This window comes from Osmia lignaria, unplaced genomic scaffold, assembly GCF_051020975.1.
Source record: "Osmia lignaria lignaria isolate PbOS001 unplaced genomic scaffold, iyOsmLign1 scaffold0001, whole genome shotgun sequence".
Classification (NCBI taxonomy): domain Eukaryota; kingdom Metazoa; phylum Arthropoda; class Insecta; order Hymenoptera; family Megachilidae; genus Osmia; species Osmia lignaria.
Window position 1 is genome coordinate 27,555,707 of NW_027478158.1, and position 18,112 is coordinate 27,573,818.

Genomic DNA, 18,112 nt, shown 5'->3' on the forward strand with positions numbered 1-18,112 from the left:
GTGGCATTTACAGCTCGCAATAGTGCAAAGTTATCTCAAAGAAAGGGGCCACGGTGTTTCTGTATCTCTATTATGTTGGTGCGGCTTCGGAACTTTTAAATATCTCGATATATCTCGAAAACTACGCTTCTGATCAAAAAATATCATAGAACATAAATTGTAGGAAACTTAATTCTCTACAAAAAAGGTCTCTTAACATTTTGCCATAGCTCTCTTCGTTTCCGAGATATTTGCAGATTTATCTCAAGGGAAGGGGCCTGACGGACATATTTCGAGATATTTCTTCTTCTTGTTGTTCTTCTTCTGCAGAGCTAAGCTGGAAGTGGCATTTGCAGCTCGCAATAGTGCAGAGTTATCTCAAAGAAAGGGGCCACGGTGTTTCTGTATCTCTATTATGTTGGTGCGGCTTCGGAACTTCTAAATGTCTTGATATATCTCGAGAACTACGCATCTGATCAAAAAATATCATAGAACATAAAAAGTAGGAAACTTAATTCTCTACAAAAAAGGTCTCTTAACATTTTGCCATAGCTCGCCACCTTTCCGAGATATTTGCAGATTTATCTCAAGGGAAGGGGCCTGACGGACATATTTCGAGATATTTCTTCTTCTTGTTGTTCTTCTTCTGCACAGCTAAGCTGGAAGTGGCATTTGCGGCTCGCACTAGTGCAGAGTTATCTCAAAGAAAGGGGCCACGGTGTTTCTGTATCTCTATTATGTTGGTGCGGCTTCGGAACTTTTAAATATCTCGATATATCTCGAAAACTACGCTTCTGATCAAAAAATATCATAGAACATAAATTGTAGGAAACGTAATTCTCTACAAAAAAGGTCTCTTAACATTTTGCCATAGCTCGCTTCGTTTCCGAGATATTTGCAGATATATCTCAAGGGAAGGGGCCTGACGGACATATTTCGAGATATTTCTTCTTCTTGTTGTACTTCTTCTGCACAGCTAAGCTGGAAGTGGCATTTACAGCTCGCAATAGTGCAAAGTTATCTCAAAGAAAGGGGCGACGGTGTTTCTGTATCTCTATTATGTTGGTGCGGCTTCGGAACTTTTAAATATCTTGATATATCTCGAGAACTACGCATCTGATCAAAAAATATCATAGAACATAAAAAGTAGGAAACTTAATTCTCTACAAAAAAGGTCTCTTAACATTTTGCCATAGCTCGCTTCGTTTCCGAGATATTTGCAGATTTATCTCAAGGGAAGGGGCCTGACGGACATATTTCGAGATATTTCTTCTTCCTGTTGTTCTTCTTCTGCACAGCTAAGCTGGAAGTGGCATTTGCAGCTCGCAATAGTGCAGAGTTATCTCAAAGAAAGGGGCCACGGTGTTTCTGTATCTCTATTATGTTGGTGCGGCTTCGGAACTTTTAAATATCTTGATATATCTCGAGAACTGACCATCTGATCAAAAAATATCATAGAACATAAAAAGTAGGAAACTTAATTCTCTACAAAAAAGGTCTCTTAACATTTTGCCATAGCTCGCTTCGTTTCCGAGATATTTGCAGATTTATCTCAAGGGAAGGGGCCTGACGGACATATTTCGAGATATTTCTTCTTCTTGTTGTTCTTCTTCTGCACAGCTAAACTGGAAGTGGCATTTCCAGCTCGCAATAGTGCAGAGTTATCTCAAAGAAAGGGGCCACGGTGTTTCTGTATCTCTATTATGTTGGTGCGGCTTCGGAACTTTTAAATATCTTGATATATCTCGAGAACTACGAATCTGATCAAAAAATATCATAGAACATAAAAAGTAGGAAACTTAATTCTCTACAAAAAAGGTCTCTTAACATTTTGCCATAGCTCTCTTCGTTTCCGAGATATTTGCAGATTTATCTCAAGGGAAGGGGCCTGACGGACATATTTCGAGATATTTCTTCTTCTTGTTGTTCTACTTCTGCACAGCTAAGCTGGAAGTGGCATTTGCGGCTCGCACTAGTGCAGAGTTATCTCAAAGAAAGGAGCCACGGTGTTTCTGTATCTCTATTCTGTTGGTGCGGCTTCGGAACTTTTAAATATCTTGATATATCTCGAGAACTACGCATCTGATCAAAAAATATCATAGAACATAAAAAGTAGGAAACTTAATTCTCTACAAAAAAGATCTCTTAACATTTTGCCATAGCTCGCTTCGTTTCCGAGATATTTGCAGCTGTATCTCAAGGGAGGGGCATGACTGACATATTTCGAGATATTTCTTCTTCTTGTTGTTCTTCTTCTGCACAGCTAAGCTGGAAGTGGCATTTGCGGCTCGCACTAGTGCAGAGTTATCTCAAAGAAAGGGGCCACGGTGTTTCTGCATCTCTATTATGTTGGTGCGGCTTCGGAACTTTTAAATATCTCGATATATCTCGAAAACTACGCTTCTGATCAAAAAATATCATACAACATAAATTGTAGGAAACTTAATTCTCTACAAAAAAGGTCTCTTAACATTTTGCCATAGCTCGCTTCGTTTCCGAGATATTTGCAGATTTATCTCAAGGGAAGGGGCCTGACGGACATATTTCGAGATATTTCTTCTTCTTGTTGTTCTTCTTCTGCACAGCTAAGCTGGAAGTGGCATTTGCGGCTCGCACTAGTGCAGAGTTATCTCAAAGAAAGGGGCCACGGTGTTTCTGTATCTCTATTATGTTGGTGCGGCTTCGGAACTTTTAAATATCTCGATATATCTCGAAAACTACGCTTCAGATCAAAAAATATCATAGAACATAAATTGTAGGAAACATAATTCTCTACAAAAAAGGTCTCTTAACATTTTGCCATAGCTCGCTTCGTTTCCGAGATATTTGCAGATATATCTCAAGGGAAGGGGCCTGACGGACATATTTCGAGATATTTCTTCTTCTTGTTGTACTTCTTCTGCACAGCTAAGCTGGAAGTGGCATTTGCGGCTCGCACTAGTGCAGCGTTATCTCAAAGAAAGGGGCCACGGTGTTTCTGTATCTCTATTATGTTGGTGCGGCTTCGGAACTTTTAAATATCTTGATATATCTCGAGAACTACGCATCTGATCAAAAAATATCATAGAACATAAAAAGTAGGAAACTTAATTCTCTACAAAAAAGGTCTCTTAACATTTTGCCATAGCTCGCTTCGTTTCCGAGATATTTGCAGATTTATCTCAAGGGAAGGGGCATGACGGACATATTTCGAGATATTTCTTCTTCTTGTTGTTCTTCTTCTGCACAGCTAAGCTGGAAGTGGCATTTGCGGCTCGCACTAGTGCAGCGTTATCTCAAAGAAAGGGGCCACGGTGTTTCTGTATCTCTATTATGTTGGTGCGGCTTCGGAACTTTTAAATATCTTGATATATCTCGAGAACTACGCATCTGATCAAAAAATATCATAGAACATAAAAAGTAGGAAACTTAATTCTCTACAAAAAAGGTCTCTTAACATTTTGCCATAGCTCGCTTCGTTTCCGAGATATTTGCAGGTTTATCTCAAGGCAAGGGGCCTGACGGACATATTTCGAGATATTTCTTCTTCTTGTTGTTCTTCTTCTGCACAGCTAAGCTGGAAGTGGCATTTGCGGCTCGCACTAGTGCAGAGTTATCTCAAAGAAAGGGGCCACGGTGTTTCTGTATCTCTATTATGTTGGTGCGGCTTCGGAACTTTTAAATATCTTGATATATCTCGAGAACTACGCATCTGATCAAAAAATATCATAGAACATAAAAAGTAGGAAACTTAATTCTCTACAAAAAAGGTCTCTTAACATTTTGCCATAGCTCGCTTCGTCTCCGAGATATTTGCAGGTTTATCTCAAGGGAAGGGGCCTAACGGACATATTTCGAGATATTTCTTCTTCTTGTTGTACTTCTTCTGCACAGCTAAGCTGGAAGTGGCATTTGCGGCTCGCACTAGTGCAGCGTTATCTCAAAGAAAGGGGCCACGGTGTTTCTGTATCTCTATTATGTTGGTGCGGCTTCGGAACTTTTAAATATCTTGATATATCTCGAGAACTACGCATCTGATCAAAAAATATCATAGAACATAAAAAGTAGGAAACTTAATTCTCTACAAAAAAGGTCTCTTAACATTTTGCCATAGCTCGCTTCGTTTCCGAGATATTTGCAGATTTATCTCAAGGGAAGGGGCATGACGGACATATTTCGAGATATTTCTTCTTCTTGTTGTTCTTCTTCTGCACAGCTAAGCTGGAAGTGGCATTTGCGGCTCGCACTAGTGCAGCGTTATCTCAAAGAAAGGGGCCACGGTGTTTCTGTATCTCTATTATGTTGGTGCGGCTTCGGAACTTTTAAATATCTTGATATATCTCGAGAACTACGCATCTGATCAAAAAATATCATAGAACATAAAAAGTAGGAAACTTAATTCTCTACAAAAAAGGTCTCTTAACATTTTGCCATAGCTCGCTTCGTTTCCGAGATATTTGCAGATTTATCTCAAGGGAAGGGGCATGACGGACATATTTCGAGATATTTCTTCTTCTTGTTGTTCTTCTTCTGCACAGCTAAACTGGAAGTGGCATTTCCAGCTCGCCATAGTGCAGAGTTATCTCAAAGAAAGGAGCCACGGTGTTTCTGTATCTCTATTCTGTTGGTGCGGCTTCGGAACTTTTAAATATCTTGATATATCTCGAGAACTACGCATCTGATCAAAAAATATCATAGAACATAAAAAGTAGGAAACATAATTCTCTACAAAAAAGGTCTCTTAACATTTTGCCATAGCTCGCTTCGTTTCCGAGATATTTGCAGGTTTATCTCAAGGCAAGGGGCCTGACGGACATATTTCGAGATATTTCTTCTTCTTGTTGTTCTTCTTCTGCACAGCTAAGCTGGAAGTGGCATTTGCGGCTCGCACTAGTGCAGAGTTATCTCAAAGAAAGGGGCCACGGTGTTTCTGTATCTCTATTATGTTGGTGCGGCTTCGGAACTTTTAAATATCTTGATATATCTCGAGAACTACGCATCTGATCAAAAAATATCATAGAACATAAAAAGTAGGAAACTTAATTCTCTACAAAAAAGGTCTCTTAACATTTTGCCATAGCTCGCTTCGTCTCCGAGATATTTGCAGGTTTATCTCAAGGGAAGGGGCCTAACGGACATATTTCGAGATATTTCTTCTTCTTGTTGTTCTTCTTCTGCACAGCTAAGCTGGAAGTGGCATTTGCGGCTCGCACTAGTGCAGAGTTATCTCAAAGAAAGGGGCCACGGTGTTTCTGTATCTCTATTATGTTGGTGCGGCTTCGGAACTTTTAAATATCTCGATATATCTCGAAAACTACGCTTCTGATCAAAAAATATCATAGAACATAAATTGTAGGAAACATAATTCTCTACAAAAAAGGTCTCTTAACATTTTGCCATAGCTCGCTTCGTTTCCGAGATATTTGCAGATTTATCTCAAGGCAAGGGGCCTGACGGACATATTTCGAGATATTTCTTCTTCTTGTTGTTCTTCTTCTGCACAGCTAAGCTGGAAGTGGCATTTGCGGCTCGCACTAGTGCAGAGTTATCTCAAAGAAAGGGGCCACGGTGTTTCTGTATCTCTATTATGTTGGTGCGGCTTCGGAACTTTTAAGTATCTTGATATATCTCGAGAACTACGCATCTGATCAAAAAATATCATAGAACATAAAAAGTAGGAAACTTAATTCTCTACAAAAAAGGTCTCTTAACATTTTGCCATAGCTCGCTTCGTTTCCGAGATATTTGCAGGTTTATCTCAAGGGAAGGGGCCTAACGGACATATTTCGAGATATTTCTTCTTCTTGTTGTTCTCCTTCTGCACAGCTAAACTGGAAGTGGCATTTCCTGCTCGCAATAGTGCAGAGTTATCTCAAAGAAAGGAGCCACGGTGTTTCTGTATCTCTATTCTGTTGGTGCGGCTTCGGAACTTTTAAATATCTTGATATATCTCGAGAACTACGCATCTGATCAAAAAATATCATAGAACATAAAAAGTAGGAAACTTAATTCTCTACCAAAAAGGTCTCTTAACATTTTGCCATAGCTCGCTTCGTTTCCGAGATATTTGCAGATTTATCTCAAGGGAAGGGGCATGACGGACATATTTCGAGATATTTCTTCTTCTTGTTGTTCTTCTTCTGCACAGCTAAGCTGGAAGTGGCATTTGCGGCTCGCACTAGTGCAGCGTTATCTCAAAGAAGGGGGCCACGGTGTTTCTGTATCTCTATTATGTTGGTGCGGCTTCGGAACTTTTAAATATCTTGATATATCTCGAGAACTACGCATCTGATCAAAAAATATCATAGAACATAAAAAGTAGGAAACTTAATTCTCTACAAAAAAGGTCTCTTAACATTTTGCCATAGCTCGCTTCGTTTCCGAGATATTTGCAGATTTATCTCAAGGGAAGGGGCATGACGGACATATTTCGAGATATTTCTTCTTCTTGTTGTTCTTCTTCTGCACAGCTAAGCTGGAAGTGGCATTTGCGGCTCGCACTAGTGCAGCGTTATCTCAAAGAAGGGGGCCACGGTGTTTCTGTATCTCTATTATGTTGGTGCGGCTTCGGAACTTTTAAATATCTTGATATATCTCGAGAACTACGCATCTGATCAAAAAATATCATAGATCATAAAAAGTAGGAAACTTAATTCTCTACAAAAAAGGTCTCTTAACATTTTGCCATAGCTCGCTTCGTTTCCGAGATATTTGCAGATTTATCTCAAGGCAAGGGGCCTGACGGACATATTTCGAGATATTTCTTCTTCTTGTTGTTCTTCTTCTGCACAGCTAAGCTGGAAGTGGCATTTGCGGCTCGCACTAGTGCAGAGTTATCTCAAAGAAAGGGGCCACGGTGTTTCTGTATCTCTATTATGTTGGTGCGGCTTCGGAACTTTTAAATATCTTGATATATCTCGAGAACTACGCGTCTGATCAAAAAATATCATAGAACATAAAAAGTAGGAAACATAATTCTCTACAAAAAAGGTCTCTTAACATTTTGCCATAGCTCGCTTCGTTTCCGAGATATTTGCAGATTTATCTCAAGGGAAGGGGCATGACGGACATATTTCGAGATATTTCTTCTTCTTGTTGTTCTTCTTCTGCACAGCTAAGCTGGAAGTGGCATTTGCGGCTCGCACTAGTGCAGAGTTATCTCAAAGAAAGGGGCCACGGTGTTTCTGTATCTCTATTATGTTGGTGCGGCTTCGGAACTTTTAAATATCTCGATATATCTCGAAAACTACGCTTCTGATCAAAAAATATCATAGAACCTAAATTGTAGGAAACATAATTCTCTACAAAAAAGGTCTCTTAACATTTTGCCATAGCTCGCTTCGTTTCCGAGATATTTGCAGATTTATCTCAAGGCAAGGGGCCTGACGGACATATTTCGAGATATTTCTTCTTCTTGTTGTTCTTCTTCTGCACAGCTAAACTGGAAGTGGCATTTCCAGCTCGCAATAGTGCAGAGTTATCTCAAAGAAAGGAGCCACGGTGTTTCTGTATCTCTATTCTGTTGGTGCGGCTTCGGAACTTTTAAATATCTTGATATATCTCGAGAACTACGCATCTGATCAAAAAATATCATAGAATATAAAAAGTAGGAAACTTAATTCTCTACAAAAAAGGTCTCTTAACATTTTGCCATAGCTCGCTTCGTTTCCGAGATATTTGCAGATTTATCTCAAGGGAAGGGGCATGACGGACATATTTCGAGATACTTCTTCTTCTTGTCGTTCTTCTTCTGCACAGCTAAGCTGGAAGTGGCATTTGCGGCTCGCACTAGTGCAGCGTTATCTCAAAGAAGGGGGCCACGGTGTTTCTGTATCTCTATTATGTTGGTGCGGCTTCGGAACTTTTAAATATCTTGATATATCTCGAGAACTACGCATCTGATCAAAAAATATCATAGAACATAAAAAGTAGGAAACTTAATTCTCTACAAAAAAGGTCTCTTAACATTTTGCTATAGCTCGCTTCGTTTCCGAGATATTTGCAGATTTATCTCAAGGCAAGGGGCCTGACGGACATATTTCGAGATATTTCTTCTTCTTGTTGTTCTTCTTCTGCACAGCTAAGCTGGAAGTGGCATTTGCGGCTCGCACTAGTGCAGAGTTATCTCAAAGAAAGGGGCCACGGTGTTTCTGTATCTCTATTATGTTGGTGCGGCTTCGGAACTTTTAAATATCTCGATATATCTCGAAAACTACGCTTCTGATCAAAAAATATCATAGAACATAAATTGTAGGAAACATAATTCTCTACAAAAAAGGTCTCTTAGCATTTTGCCATAGCTCGCTTCGTTTCCGAGATATTTGCAGATTTATTTCAAGGGAAGGGGCCTGACGGACATATTTCGAGATATTTCTTCTTCTTGTTGTTCTTCTTCTGCACAGCTAAGCTGGAAGTGGCATTTGCGGCTCGCACTAGTGCAGCGTTATCTCAAAGAAGGGGGCCACGGTGTTTCTGTATCTCTATTATGTTGGTGCGGCTTCGGAACTTTTAAATATCTTGATATATCTCGAGAACTACGCATCTGATCAAAAAATATCATAGAACATAAAAAGTAGGAAACTTAATTCTCTACAAAAAAGGTCTCTTAACATTTTGCCATAGCTCGCTTCGTTTCCGAGATATTTGCAGATTTATCTCAAGGGAAGGGGCCTGACGGACATATTTCGAGATACTTCTTCTTCTTGTTGTCCTTCCTCTGCACAGCTAAGCTGGAAGTGGCATTTGCGGCTCGCACTAGTGCAGAGTTATCTCAAAGAAAGGGGCCACGGTGTTTCTGTATCTCTATTATGTTGGTGCGGCTTCGGAACTTTTAAATATCTTGATATATCTCGAGAACTACGCATCTGATCAAAAAATATCATAGAACATAAAAAGTAGGAAACTTAATTCTCTACAAAAAAGGTCTCTTAACATTTTGCCATAGCTCGCTTCGTTTTCGAGATATTTGCAGGTTTATCTCAAGGGAAGGGGCCTAACGGACATATTTCGAGATATTTCTTCTTCTTGTTGTTCTTCTTCTGCACAGCTAAACAGGAAGTGGCATTTCCAGCTCGCAATAGTGCAGAGTTATCTCAAAGAAAGGAGCCACGGTGTTTCTGTATCTCTATTCTGTTGGTGCGGCTTCGGAACTTTTAAATATCTCGATATATCTCGAAAACTACGCTTCTGATCAAAAAATATCATAGAGCATAAATTGTAGGAAACATAATTCTCTACAAAAAAGGTCTCTTAACATTTTGCCATAGCTCGCTTCGTTTCCGAGATATTTGCAGATTTATCTCAAGGGAAGGGGCATGACGGACATATTTCGAGATATTTCTTCTTCTTGTTGTTCTTCTTCTGCACAGCTAAGCTGGAAGTGGCATTTGCGGCTCGCACTAGTGCAGCGTTATCTCAAAGAAGGGGGCCACGGTGTTTCTGTATCTCTATTATGTTGGTGCGGCTTCGGAACTTTTAAATATCTTGATATATCTCGAGAACTACGCATCTGATCAAAAAATATCATAGAACATAAAAAGTAGGAAACTTAATTCTCTACAAAAAAGGTCTCTTAACATTTTGCCATAGCTCGCTTCGTTTCCGAGATATTTGCAGATTTATCTCAAGGGAAGGGGCATGACGGACATATTTCGAGATATTTCTTCTTCTTGTTGTTCTTCTTCTGCACAGCTAAGCTGGAAGTGGCATTTGCGGCTCGCACTAGTGCAGCGTTATCTCAAAGAAGGGGGCCACGGTGTTTCTGTATCTCTATTATGTTGGTGCGGCTTCGGAACTTTTAAATATCTTGATATATCTCGAGAACTACGCATCTGATCAAAAAATATCATAGATCATAAAAAGTAGGAAACTTAATTCTCTACAAAAAAGGTCTCTTAACATTTTGCCATAGCTCGCTTCGTTTCCGAGATATTTGCAGATTTATCTCAAGGCAAGGGGCCTGACGGACATATTTCGAGATATTTCTTCTTCTTGTTGTTCTTCTTCTGCACAGCTAAGCTGGAAGTGGCATTTGCGGCTCGCACTAGTGCAGAGTTATCTCAAAGAAAGGGGCCACGGTGTTTCTGTATCTCTATTATGTTGGTGCGGCTTCGGAACTTTTAAATATCTTGATATATCTCGAGAACTACGCGTCTGATCAAAAAATATCATAGAACATAAAAAGTAGGAAACATAATTCTCTACAAAAAAGGTCTCTTAACATTTTGCCATAGCTCGCTTCGTTTCCGAGATATTTGCAGATTTATCTCAAGGGAAGGGGCATGACGGACATATTTCGAGATATTTCTTCTTCTTGTTGTTCTTCTTCTGCACAGCTAAGCTGGAAGTGGCATTTGCGGCTCGCACTAGTGCAGAGTTATCTCAAAGAAAGGGGCCACGGTGTTTCTGTATCTCTATTATGTTGGTGCGGCTTCGGAACTTTTAAATATCTCGATATATCTCGAAAACTACGCTTCTGATCAAAAAATATCATAGAACATAAATTGTAGGAAACATAATTCTCTACAAAAAAGGTCTCTTAGCATTTTGCCATAGCTCGCTTCGTTTCCGAGATATTTGCAGATTTATTTCAAGGGAAGGGGCCTGACGGACATATTTCGAGATATTTCTTCTTCTTGTTGTTCTTCTTCTGCACAGCTAAGCTGGAAGTGGCATTTGCGGCTCGCACTAGTGCAGCGTTATCTCAAAGAAGGGGGCCACGGTGTTTCTGTATCTCTATTATGTTGGTGCGGCTTCGGAACTTTTAAATATCTTGATATATCTCGAGAACTACGCATCTGATCAAAAAATATCATAGAACATAAAAAGTAGGAAACTTAATTCTCTACAAAAAAGGTCTCTTAACATTTTGCCATAGCTCGCTTCGTTTCCGAGATATTTGCAGATTTATCTCAAGGGAAGGGGCCTGACGGACATATTTCGAGATACTTCTTCTTCTTGTTGTCCTTCCTCTGCACAGCTAAGCTGGAAGTGGCATTTGCGGCTCGCACTAGTGCAGAGTTATCTCAAAGAAAGGGGCCACGGTGTTTCTGTATCTCTATTATGTTGGTGCGGCTTCGGAACTTTTAAATATCTTGATATATCTCGAGAACTACGCATCTGATCAAAAAATATCATAGAACATAAAAAGTAGGAAACTTAATTCTCTACAAAAAAGGTCTCTTAACATTTTGCCATAGCTCGCTTCGTTTTCGAGATATTTGCAGGTTTATCTCAAGGGAAGGGGCCTAACGGACATATTTCGAGATATTTCTTCTTCTTGTTGTTCTTCTTCTGCACAGCTAAACAGGAAGTGGCATTTCCAGCTCGCAATAGTGCAGAGTTATCTCAAAGAAAGGAGCCACGGTGTTTCTGTATCTCTATTCTGTTGGTGCGGCTTCGGAACTTTTAAATATCTCGATATATCTCGAAAACTACGCTTCTGATCAAAAAATATCATAGAGCATAAATTGTAGGAAACATAATTCTCTACAAAAAAGGTCTCTTAACATTTTGCCATAGCTCGCTTCGTTTCCGAGATATTTGCAGATATATCTCAAGGGAAGGGGCCTGACGGACATATTTTGGGATATTTCTTCTTCTTGTTGTTCTTCTTCTGCACAGCTAAGCTGAAAGTGGCATTTACAGCTCGCAATAGTGCAAAGTTATCTCAAAGAAAGGGGCCACGGTGTTTCTGTATCTCTATTATGTTGGTGCGGCTTCGGAACTTTTAAATATCTCGATATATCTCGAAAACTACGCTTCTGATCAAAAAATATCATAGAACATAAATTGTAGGAAACTTAATTCTCTACAAAAAAGGTCTCTTAACATTTTGCCATAGCTCTCTTCGTTTCCGAGATATTTGCAGATTTATCTCAAGGGAAGGGGCCTGACGGACATATTTCGAGATATTTCTTCTTCTTGTTGTTCTTCTTCTGCAGAGCTAAGCTGGAAGTGGCATTTGCAGCTCGCAATAGTGCAGAGTTATCTCAAAGAAAGGGGCCACGGTGTTTCTGTATCTCTATTATGTTGGTGCGGCTTCGGAACTTCTAAATGTCTTGATATATCTCGAGAACTACGCATCTGACCAAAAAATATCATAGAACATAAAAAGTAGGAAACTTAATTCTCTACAAAAAAGGTCTCTTAACATTTTGCCATAGCTCGCCACCTTTCCGAGATATTTGCAGATTTATCTCAAGGGAAGGGGCCTGACGGACATATTTCGAGATATTTCTTCTTCTTGTTGTTCTTCTTCTGCACAGCTAAGCTGGAAGTGGCATTTGCGGCTCGCACTAGTGCAGAGTTATCTCAAAGAAAGGGGCCACGGTGTTTCTGTATCTCTATTATGTTGGTGCGGCTTCGGAACTTTTAAATATCTTGATATATCTCGAGAACTGCGCATCTGATCAAAAAATATCATAGAACATAAAAAGAAGGAAACTTAATTCTCTACAAAAAAGGTCTCTTAACATTTTGCCATCGCTCTCTTCGTTTCCGAGATATTTGCAGATTTATCTCAAGGGAAGGGGCCTGACGGACATATTTCGAGATATTTCTTCTTCTTGTTGTTCTTCTTCTGCACAGCTAAGCTGGAAGTGGCATTTGCAGCTCGCAATAGTGCAGAGTTATCTCAAAGAAAGGGGCCACGGTGTTTCTGTATCTCTATTATGTTGGTGCGGCTTCGGAACTTTTAAATATCTTGATATATCTCGAGAACTACGCATCTGATCAAAAAATATCATAGAACATAAAAAGTGGGAAACTTAATTCTCTACAAAAAAGGTCTCTTAACATTTTGCCATAGCTCGCTTCGTTTCCGAGATATTTGCAGATTTATCTCAAGGGAAGGGGCCTGACGGACATATTTCGAGATATTTCTTCTTCTTGTTGTTCTTCTTCTGCACAGCTAAACTGGAAGTGGCATTTCCAGCTCGCAATAGTGCAGAGTTATCTCAAAGAAAGGAGCCACGGTGTTTCTGTATCTCTATTATGTTGGTGCGGCTTCGGAACTTTTAAATATCTCGATATATCTCGAAAACTACGCTTCTGATCAAAAAATATCATAGAACATAAATTGTAGGAAACTTAATTCTCTACAAAAAAGGTCTCTTAACATTTTGCCATAGCTCTCTTCGTTTCCGAGATATTTGCAGATTTATCTCAAGGGAAGGGGCCTGACGGACATATTTCGAGATATTTCTTCTTCTTGTTGTTCTTCTTCTGCAGAGCTAAGCTGGAAGTGGCATTTGCAGCTCGCAATAGTGCAGAGTTATCTCAAAGAAAGGGGCCACGGTGTTTCTGTATCTCTATTATGTTGGTGCGGCTTCGGAACTTCTAAATGTCTTGATATATCTCGAGAACTACGCATCTGATCAAAAAATATCATAGAACATAAAAAGTAGGAAACTTAATTCTCTACAAAAAAGGTCTCTTAACATTTTGCCATAGCTCGCCACCTTTCCGAGATATTTGCAGATTTATCTCAAGGGAAGGGGCCTGACGGACATATTTCGAGATATTTCTTCTTCTTGTTGTTCTTCTTCTGCACAGCTAAGCTGGAAGTGGCATTTGCGGCTCGCACTAGTGCAGAGTTATCTCAAAGAAAGGGGCCACGGTGTTTCTGTATCTCTATTATGTTGGTGCGGCTTCGGAACTTTTAAATATCTTGATATATCTCGAGAACTGCGCATCTGATCAAAAAATATCATAGAACATAAAAAGTAGGAAACTCAATTCTCTACAGAAAAGGTCTCTTAACATTTTGCCATCGCTCTCTTCGTTTCCGAGATATTTGCAGATTTATCTCAAGGGAAGGGGCCTGACGGACATATTTCGAGATATTTCTTCTTCTTGTTGTTCTTCTTCTGCACAGCTAAGCTGGAAGTGGCATTTGCAGCTCGCAATAGTGCAGAGTTATCTCAAAGAAAGGGGCCACGGTGTTTCTGTATCTCTATTATGTTGGTGCGGCTTCGGAACTTTTAAATATCTTGATATATCTCGAGAACTACGCATCTGATCAAAAAATATCATAGAACATAAAAAGTGGGAAACTTAATTCTCTACAAAAAAGGTCTCTTAACATTTTGCCATAGCTCGCTTCGTTTCCGAGATATTTGCAGATTTATCTCAAGGGAAGGGGCCTGACGGACATATTTCGAGATATTTCTTCTTCTTGTTGTTCTTCTTCTGCACAGCTAAACTGGAAGTGGCATTTCCAGCTCGCAATAGTGCAGAGTTATCTCAAAGAAAGGAGCCACGGTGTTTCTGTATCTCTATTCTGTTGGTGCGGCTTCGGAACTTTTAAATATCTCGATATATCTCGAAAACTACGCTTCTGATCAAAAAATATCATACAACATAAATTGTAGGAAACTTAATTCTCTACAAAAAAGGTCTCTTAACATTTTGCCATAGCTCGCTTCGTTTCCGAGATATTTGCAGATTTATCTCAAGGGAAGGGGCCTGACGGACATATTTCGAGATATTTCTTCTTCTTGTTGTTCTTCTTCTGCACAGCTAAGCTGGAAGTGGCATTTGCGGCTCGCACTAGTGCAGAGTTATCTCAAAGAAAGGGGCCACGGTGTTTCTGTATCTCTATTATGTTGGTGCGGCTTCGGAACTTTTAAATATCTCGATATATCTCGAAAACTACGCTTCTGATCAAAAAATATCATAGAACATAAATTGTAGGAAACATAATTCTCTACAAAAAAGGTCTCTTAACATTTTGCCATAGCTCGCTTCGTTTCCGAGATATTTGCAGATATATCTCAAGGGAAGGGGCCTGACGGACATATTTCGAGATATTTCTTCTTCTTGTTGTACTTCTTCTGCACAGCTAAGCTGGAAGTGGCATTTGCGGCTCGCACTAGTGCAGCGTTATCTCAAAGAAAGGGGCCACGGTGTTTCTGTATCTCTATTATGTTGGTGCGGCTTCGGAACTTTTAAATATCTTGATATATCTCGAGAACTACGCATCTGATCAAAAAATATCATAGAACATAAAAAGTAGGAAACTTAATTCTCTACAAAAAAGGTCTCTTAACATTTTGCCATAGCTCGCTTCGTTTCCGAGATATTTGCAGATTTATCTCAAGGGAAGGGGCATGACGGACATATTTCGAGATATTTCTTCTTCTTGTTGTTCTTCTTCTGCACAGCTAAGCTGGAAGTGGCATTTGCGGCTCGCACTAGTGCAGCGTTATCTCAAAGAAAGGGGCCACGGTGTTTCTGTATCTCTATTATGTTGGTGCGGCTTCGGAACTTTTAAATATCTTGATATATCTCGAGAACTACGCATCTGATCAAAAAATATCATAGAACATAAATTGTAGGAAACATAATTCTCTACAAAAAACGTCTCTTAACATTTTGCCATAGCTCGCTTCGTTTCCGAGATATTTGCAGATTCAGCTCAAAGGAACGGGCCTGACGGACATATTTCGAGATACTTCTTCTTCTTCTTGTTCTTCTTCTGCACAGCTAAACTGGAAGTGGCATTTACAGCTCGCCATACTGCAGAGTTATCTCAAAGAAAGGGGCCACGGTGTTTCTGTATCTCTATTATGTTGGTGCGGCTTCGGAACTTTTAAATATCTTGATATATCTCGAGAACTACGCATCTGATCAAAAAATATCATAGAACATAAAAAGTAGGAAACTTAATTCTCTACAAAAGAGGTCTCTTAACATTTTGCCATATCTCGCTTCGTTTCCGAGATATTTGCAGATTTATCTCAAGGGAAGGGGCCTGACGGACATATTTCGAGATATTTCTTCTTCTTGTTGTTCTTCTTCTGCACAGCTAAGCTGGAAGTGGCATTTGCGGCTCGCACTAGTGCAGAGTTATCTCAAAGAAAGGGGCCACGGTGTTTCTGTATCCCTATTATGTTGGTGCGGCTTCGGAACTTTTAAATATCTCGATATATCTCGAAAACTACGCTTCTGATCAAGAAATATCATAGAACATAAATTGTAGGAAACATAATTCTCTACAAAAAACGTCTCTTAACATTTTGCCATAGCTCGCTTCGTTTCCGAGATATTTGCAGATTCAGCTCAAAGGAACTGGCCTGACGGACATATTTCGAGATATTTCTTCTTCTTGTTGTTCTTCTTCTGCACAGCTAAGCTGGAAGTGGCATTTGCGGCTCGCACTAGTGCAGAGTTATCTCAAAGAAAGGGGCCACGGTGTTTCTGTATCTATATTATGTTGGTGCGGCTTTGGAACTTTTAAATATCTCGATATATCTCGAAAACTACGCTTCTGATCAAAAAATATCATAGAACATAAATTGTAGGAAACATAATTCTCTACAAAAAAGGTCTCTTAACATTTTGCCATAGCTCGCTTCGTTTCCGAGATATTTGCAGATATATCTCAAGGGAAGGGGCCTGACGGACATATTTCGAGATATGTCTTCTTCTTGTTGTTCTTCTTCTGCACAGCTAAGCTGGAAGTGGCATTTGCAGCTCGCAATAGGGCAGAGTTATCTCAAAGAAAGGGGCCACGGTGTTTCTGTATCTCTATTATGTTGGTGCGGCTTCGGAACTTTTAAATATCTTGATATATCTCGAGAACTACGCATCTGATCAAAAAATATCATAGAACATAAAAAGTAGGAAACTTAATTCTCTACAAAAAAGGTCTCTAAACATTTTGCCATAGCTCGCTTCGTTTCCGAGATATTTGCAGATTTATCTCAAGGGAAGGGGCCTGACGGACATATTTCGAGATATTTCTTCTTCTTGTTGTACTTCTTCTGCACAGCTAAGCTGGAAGTGGCATTTGCGGCTCGCACTAGTGCAGAGTTATCTCAAAGAAAGGGGCCACGGTGTTTCTGTATCCCTATTATGTTGGTGCGGCTTCGGAACTTTTAAATATCTCGATATATCTCGAAAACTACGCTTCTGATCAAAAAATATCATAGAACATAAATTGTAGGAAACATAATTCTCTACAAAAAACGTCTCTTAACATTTTGCCATAGCTCGCTTCGTTTCCGAGATATTTGCAGATTCAGCTCAAAGGAACTGGCCTGACGGACATATTTCGAGATATTTCTTCTTCTTGTTGTTCTTCCTCTGCACAGCTAAGCTGGAAGTGGCATTTGCAGCTCGCAATAGTGCAGAGTTATCTCAAAGAAAGGGGCCACGGTGTTTCTGTATCTCTATTATGTTGGTGCGGCTTCGGAACTTTTAAATATCTCGATATATCTCGAAAACTACGCTTCTGATCAAAAAATATCATAGAACATAAATTGTAGGAAACATAATTCTCTACAAAAAACGTCTCTTAACATTTTGCCATAGCTCGCTTCGTTTCCGAGATATTTGCAGATTCATCTCAAGGGAAGGGGCCTAACGGACATATTTCGAGATATTTCTTCTTCTTGTTGTTCTTCTTCTGCACAGCTAAACTGGAAGTGGCATTTCCAGCTCGCAATAGTACAGAGTTATCTCAAAGAAAGGGGCCACGGTGTTTCTGTATCTCTATTATGTTGGTGCGGCTTCGGAACTTTTAAATATCTTGATGTATCTCGGGAACTACGCATCTGATCAAAAAATATCATAGAACATAAAAAGTAGGAAACTTAATTCTCTACAAAAAAGTCTGGTAAGATTTTGCCATAGCTCGCTTCGTTTCCGAGATATTTGCAGATTTATCTCAAGGTAAGGGGCCTGACGGACATATTTCGAGATATTTCTTCTTCTTGTTGTTCTTCTTCTGCACAGCTAAGCTGGAAGTGGCATTTACAGCTCGCAATAGTGCATAGTTATCTGAAAGAAAGGGGCCACGGTGTTTCTGTATCTCTATTATGTTGGTGCGGCTTCGGAACTTTTAAATATCTTGATATATCTCGAGAACTACGCATCTGATCAAAAAATATCATAGAACATAAAAAGTAGGAAACTCAATTCTCTACAAAAAAGGTCTCTTAACATTTTGCAATAGCTCGCTTCGTTTCCGAGATATTTGCAGATTTATCTCAAGGGAAGGGGCCTGACGGACATATTTCGAGATATTTCTTCTTCTTGTTGTTCTTCTTCTGCACAGCTAAGCTGGAAGTGGCATTTGTGGCTCGCACTAGTGCAGAGTTATCTCAAAGAAAGGGGCCACGGTGTTTCTGTATCTCTATTATGTTGGTGC